At 37.2% G+C, this 6,501-nt stretch overlaps 1 non-coding gene across 1 annotated transcript; it reads right to left on the minus strand.

Moving 5' to 3' along the window:
* Positions 1 to 6,120: 6,120 nt before the first annotated feature.
* On the minus strand, positions 6,121 to 6,193 carry TRNAK-UUU. The gene has a single exon. It is a non-coding gene; the product is annotated as a tRNA-Lys (tRNA).
* Positions 6,194 to 6,501: the final 308 nt, after the last annotated feature.

The raw sequence follows: 6,501 nt of genomic DNA on the forward strand, positions 1-6,501 counted from the left end.
CCACTTTACCGAGCATGGTGTACTTTTCCAGGGACTGGTCCCTCCTAATAGTATGTCTGAAGTGTAAGAGCGATGAAGGCTAGTCATCTTGGTTTCTAAGGATCATTCTGGCTGTACTTTGTCCAACACAGATTTGTTTGTCCTTTTGGCAGTCCGTGGTAATTTTAATATTGTTCTCCAATACCATATCTCAAATGCATCAATTCTTCTACTGTCTTCTTTATTCATTGCCCAACTTTCACTTGCATATGAAGTTATTGAAAATATCATGGCTTGGGTCAGGCGCACCTTAGTCCTCACACTGACGTCATTGCTCTTCAACAGATTTGCTTAAAGCAATTCGTAGTTTGATTTCTTCACTGCTGCTTCCATGAGTATGGATTATTGATCTAAGCAAAATGAAGTCTTTGACAATTTCAATCATTTGTCTATTTATCTTAATGTTGTCCTCCATAATCTTAATGTCCAGTGGTGAGGATTTTTGTTTTCTTTACATTGAAGTGCAAACGATACCAAAGGATACCAAAGGCTGTGGTCTTTGATCTTCATCAGTCAGTATTTTAAGTCCTCTTCACTTTTAGCAAGCAAGGTTGTATCATCTGAATATCACAGGTTATTAATGAGTCTTCCTCCAATCCTGATGCCACATTTTTCTTCATATATAATGGAGCCTCTAGAATTATTTGCTCAGCTATATTTTTCTTCATATATAATCCAGCATCTAGAATGATTTACCACTAAAGCACACATATACATTTTACATAGCTTGGACTTAGCTTGATACAAGGGAGAGTTTATATTAGAATGGCATAATTATTTTAGAAAATATTTTATACAGTAAATAAATTATTTGAAAAGTTGCTTTCTCAGTTATTAATTATATTAATAACTTAAGTTGTTAATATAATTAATAAATGATGATAAAACAATAAATTATATTAAAAGTTGCTTTCTCAATAGCTGTTTAACAAACCACCTCAAAATATAGTGACTTAAAGCCCTCATATCTGCCACAACTCTGTAATTTGGATGGGCTCAGCTGGGCAGGTCTTCTGCTGATCTTGCCTGAGGTTACGCATCCATTTGCTGCCGATGAGAGGTTCTACTGGGGCCTTGGCATATACATGCACAATTGTAGGGCTACCTGCTGCTGGTTGAATTCTCTTTCACATGGCTCATCCAGCAGGATAGCTGGAGTTGTTAGGGCCATCTTGAGACGCTTTTCCCCCACTCTTGCCACAAAATTAAAGATCTGCTTGACTATAAATTTATTACTTCAGTCTACATAAATAAAAGGTTATTTTAAGTTAGTAAAATATCAGAATATTTTATTTTCAATCTTGTAACTAGGAAGAATGCCATCAGAGAAATAGCCTTTCATTGTATTCATTTCATTCAATGACCAAGAGAAGTGCACAGAGCTATTGCCAAGGATTCGCTGATTCAATCAACTGTATCTGTTGAGAGTTGGCCACGGGCCACATTGTGAATGTAGTCTTTCCTTCATCGTTGTGTTGGTGGTAGTAAGTGCTGTTGAGTCAGTTCCAACTCACAGCAACACAGTATAGGGTTTCTGAGGAGCAGCTGGTGAGTTAGAACCACCAACCTTGCTGTTCAAACTGACCTTGCGGTCGAGTGCTTTACCGTACACATACCAGGATTCCATATTGTCCATAGGTAAATGAGAAATACTAAGGAGAAAAGTAGCAAAAGGGAATGAGCTTGAGGTGAAGTGTGGAAATCAGCCGATCGCTGATTAGATAGTGAGGCCGACAAGAATGTTGAAGGGTAACCTGAAAGAGGGAGGAACCATGTGCCTATGAAGGAGGGAAGGTGAAGGCAGCGGAAAGACAAGTGCAGCTGCTCTGAGGCAGGACCCTGAGGGGCTTGTTCACATGGGAGCAAGGGCCACCAAGGGGAGATTTACCATATTAATAGAAAGAATGGGAAAAGACAGGCAGGGAGGAAAAGGTTTGTTTTAGGTATTTTAGAAATGTTTATTAAACGTCTATGTAGAGATGTTGAGAGAAACACAAAGATACAAGAATTTGAAGCATATAGATGTAATAAATTAGGGCCAGGGAGGATGGCTGGGCTATGTCATAATTTCTACAGAAGGAGAGTATTTAAAGGTCTGGAAATTCAAAGAGTAAATAAAATAAACATTTTTTGAGTGTAGAGTATCCACAGAGATGATATTTGGGCTGGATCTTGAAGATATAAATAAAATCACTGAGAAAATATTGGGAAAGAGGAGAACATTGCAGGCAAAGAGCTCAGCTTTGCACAGCAACACTGACTGTTAGAAAGGTTTGGTGTTAAAGGAGAAGGGAGTAGCTTAACAGGGTTGTGTTGCAGGACACAGGTTAAGAGTAGGAAATGGGATAGTGATGAGGTTAGAAAACCAGATTGGAGAGCCATACTATATGTTAACATATGACATACTAGGAAATTTCATCTTTGTTCTGCAACCAAATAGTCACTGAAGTGAATGTAATGGCTAAGAACCTGCACATGCTAATGCTTGCTAATGGAATGTCTCACAATACTAACATGAATTTCTTTTTAGTTTTGATAAAAACTGAGTGAGTGCCTTATTTTTTTACCTGTCTAGTTTGTGGGTTAATGTGCTGGACTGCAAAGTTGGTTTGAACAAGGCCGGTGGTTCAAGCTCACCAGCTTCGCCTCAGAAACCCTATATAGGAGCCTTATTGGTTGGAACCAAGTCGATGGCACTTAACAACAACAACAACAAAGTTTGTGTCTGTAGTGCTTATTCTACAGTGGCACTGTAGGATAAACACCGTGTGCAAGGTCATTTGAACTGCAAGGTGGGCAGATCAAACCCACCAGTCGCTTCTTGGAAATCATATACAGGGTCACCGAGTCAGAACTGGCTCGACAACACTTAATAACAACAACAGTTTGTGTCAGGCATTTATATGTGGGTTTTAATTTGGTTATCAAAATCCTTGTGATATAGATACAGTTTTACAGGTGACAAAATTGAGGCTCCAAGATTTTAACCATTTGCCTATAGACAAACACATATCTTCTCCAAAGGGATTATTACTTAGATTTTAACTGTGCTTGATATGTTTCTGGAATCCTGGCATGGCACTGTGGGTTTACGCACCAGACTGCAAAGTCAGTTTGAACTTCAAGGTTGGCGGTTCGAGCTCACCAGCCGCTCCTTGGAAACCCTTTACAGGGTTGTTATGGGTCAGAACCAGCTCGACAGCACTTAACAACAATATTGTGTTCCTGGAAAACGCACTTGATGAGTATAGATGGGTAGAATGCTCCTATGAATTCTGTTTCTCATAGAAAGTGTTGAATACTGTTACAAAGACTTTTCATCTCTTCATTATTGAGGTTAATTCTTTTTTATTTTTTTTCTTTCTAAATGCTTCTTTCTGTTATTGGTCAGGCTACAGGTATTGTATAAAAGGTCAAAGCTTATGTTTTGATAAGATTACTTTTCTCTCTATGCCTTCCCAAAATTTAAAGGCCTTACTCAGCATTTTTACTTACTCATCTATTACTGTCAGTATTTCTATTTATTAATAAGGTACTTGGTTAATTTTTTTTTAATAATTCATGAAAATCAAAGTTAACACTTATATCATCTACAAATGTTCATTTTTTTCCCATTTTTAAATGACCAATTTTTACTATTGTTTCCTTAAGGAACTCAATCAGTATTTTTTATGCCACATTTGTTGGAGTCCTATTGTATGTCCTGTGGTTTTCAGGGGAGTCCAGGTGTGGCATTATAGGATAAGCACTAGACTGCTGACGTCAAAGTTGGCAGTTCAACCCAGCAGTCACTCCTTAGGAACCCTTGACAAACAGGGTCACTTTGAGTTGGAACTGACACAGTAGCACTTAACAACAACAACAATGACAAGATCAGCATAGTCATCAGGGAGCTAAGTGGAGAATAGTGTTGTTGTTGTTGTTGTTAAGTGCTGTCCAGTCAGTTCGGACTCAAAAGGACCCTGTGTAGGGTTTACAAGGAGTGTCTGTTGAGCTTGAACTGCCAATGACCTTGCCGTCCAGCACATTATCCCACAGTGCCATATCGAGACTTCAGGTAGAGAACAGGAAACAGCACCAACAAACTTCCCTACCTTTTTGGAACATACATTTAGTTTAAGTTTGCAGTATTTTCCACCAAAGATATACATCAAAATACTCAGGAAGTATTTTAAAGATGCAAAAGACTTCCCATCAGAGTCCTAGGATGTCTGTATGTTTTGAAAGCTTCACAGAGGATCCTTACTGGGACCTCTGAGTAAAAAGCTTTTGTAGAAGAAAACGGCATCTTTTCACATCATTCCTCCATGAAGACCAGTCATGAACTAGAATGACCGATTTGACTTCTCTTATCAAATTACTGGTCAACCCAGAAAGCAATTTGAGGAAGCTTAGAATGCAGAATTCTTGCTTTAAGGGCATGTGGTTTGCTTTGCATTTTAAATGTATTTATAAATATTTTAATTTTATAAGTAGAATAATAATTTTCATCCATTAAAAATACTTCTGTTTAAAGGAACACTAAATAGAAACAAGGAAAATGTTTTATTTTAGTTTTAATAGGCATTTATAGATTTCACTGTTTTGCAAAATTGGTTGGGATTAACAATTGTTGGGATGTTTTAAAACCAATTCTGAAGAAGAGAACACACACTTATTCATTATCTTTACTAATTAGGGTGTATTGTGTATTGACTGTTTTTTACCAGTAATTTCCTCATTTTGAGAGTCACATGCCTCAGTTTTCATTTTATTTTCAATTCTCTCTTGTTAAGACCTGAGAGGCGAGTTTATTGATGCTTCTTTCCATTCTGATCATTTCTCCATCACTGCCATGCTGGGCTTTGCTCAGTTAATTTTCTTGGAAAATAGTAAGTCATAATAAACATCTGCAATTGACTCCATAAGAATTTAAAAATATGCAGTTAATGAAATATCCAGACAACTGACTAATAAATTCTGTACAGAAATCAAAATTTTCTATAGGTCAGAAAATTTTCATCTTTGAACTTATTGGCTAGAATCAATCTGCATGTATCTTGTTTCTTTTGCAGATGTTACTTCAGTGTGAAGAAAGAAGGAAGAAATAGCTAGGGAATATGAGATTAATGCAAAATGAATGGGTTTAATTAATTTGATAAATATAGTCTTTAAACACCAACTTCCTAACAAGGAACAATTTGTAGAAGACAAAGGAGGTTATGCAAATTCTGGGGTACCTTTTACTTTATAAATTCGCCCTTCTCTATGCAGCCCTGAGTTACTCGATCTTCATATTGAGAGGATGACTTCGTTGAGGGAAAATTATTTCTGTGGACCACAAGGGCTTGCATAACTCCTTTATGTAACTTTCTTGTAAAGATAGTTAAATTTGTGATTATGGGTGCTAAAATGAGCCAGTACTGAAATACTCTAAAAAGATGACTTCTTATTAAGACACACATAGGGGAAGCCTACAGAAATGAAAAATGTTGTTATAAGTACCACGGCCGCTGGGTTTCCAACTAGTTCAGAAGGTCAAATGCAGATTATTCCCACAATGTTTGCTTTCTTTATTAGTAAAATGAGAGTAAAGCTCAGTTTGGTAAGTAATAAGGAATCATTACCAGTAGTAAAATCTTACCTTCTTATCTTTGCAATGGTTCGTATTAGTGAATTTAAACTGAATCATGTTTTGTGTTTTCTTCTGAAAGACTAATTTTGGTCAGAGTATGGTGCCTGACTGTTCTTTCAGAGAAGCCCTCGATTTGGGGACCCGGTGTGTTCTTATCACTCCAAACTTTTAAAAACTCTGAAGGAAGTTTTGAGGGTGACTCTGCATGATGTATAAGCTTCGGGGTACTGCATGCTTATTTTTATAAGGACACTTAAAGTTGAATTAACAGCCAGAATTAATGTATTTGTTTAAATTAGAGTTTCTGTTGTACGTTAATAAAAACTTGGTAGAGCATCCCCACCTCAAAGTATAAAATAGTTCTGTTTGGGTGTTGAAGAACTTAATTGGCCAAATGGTAATGATAAGCACTGTAGGATAAGCACTGTGCTTATCCTACAGTGCTAGGCCAGGACTCCAAAAGCTAGCAGCCAAACAGTGACTTGAACCCTGGACCCTCAGATTAAAAGTCTGATGCCTTACCAATTGAGCTATCCAGGTTCTTAGCAACAAACCATAGACAAGCCTTTAAAGTGAACAAAAATTCCAGAGGAGTACACCTTATTGCATTCAATCCACTGAGGCCAAAGGGCAACATTTGCCCAAAAACAAAATTCAGAAGGCAGGAAGGGATAGGAAAGGACAGATGGAAATGGAGAACCCAGTGAGGAAGTAGGAAGAGTAGTGTTAACATTGAGGAGATTGCAACTAATGTCGTAAAACAAAATGTGTATAAATTGTTGAATGTAGAACTAATTTGCTCTGCAAAATTTTGCCCAAACCACATAAAATGTTCCAAAAATAAAAAA

The sequence above is a fragment of the Chrysochloris asiatica genome, unplaced genomic scaffold, assembly GCF_000296735.1.
Source record: "Chrysochloris asiatica unplaced genomic scaffold, ChrAsi1.0 scaffold00119, whole genome shotgun sequence".
NCBI classification, from domain to species: Eukaryota; Metazoa; Chordata; class Mammalia; order Afrosoricida; family Chrysochloridae; genus Chrysochloris; species Chrysochloris asiatica.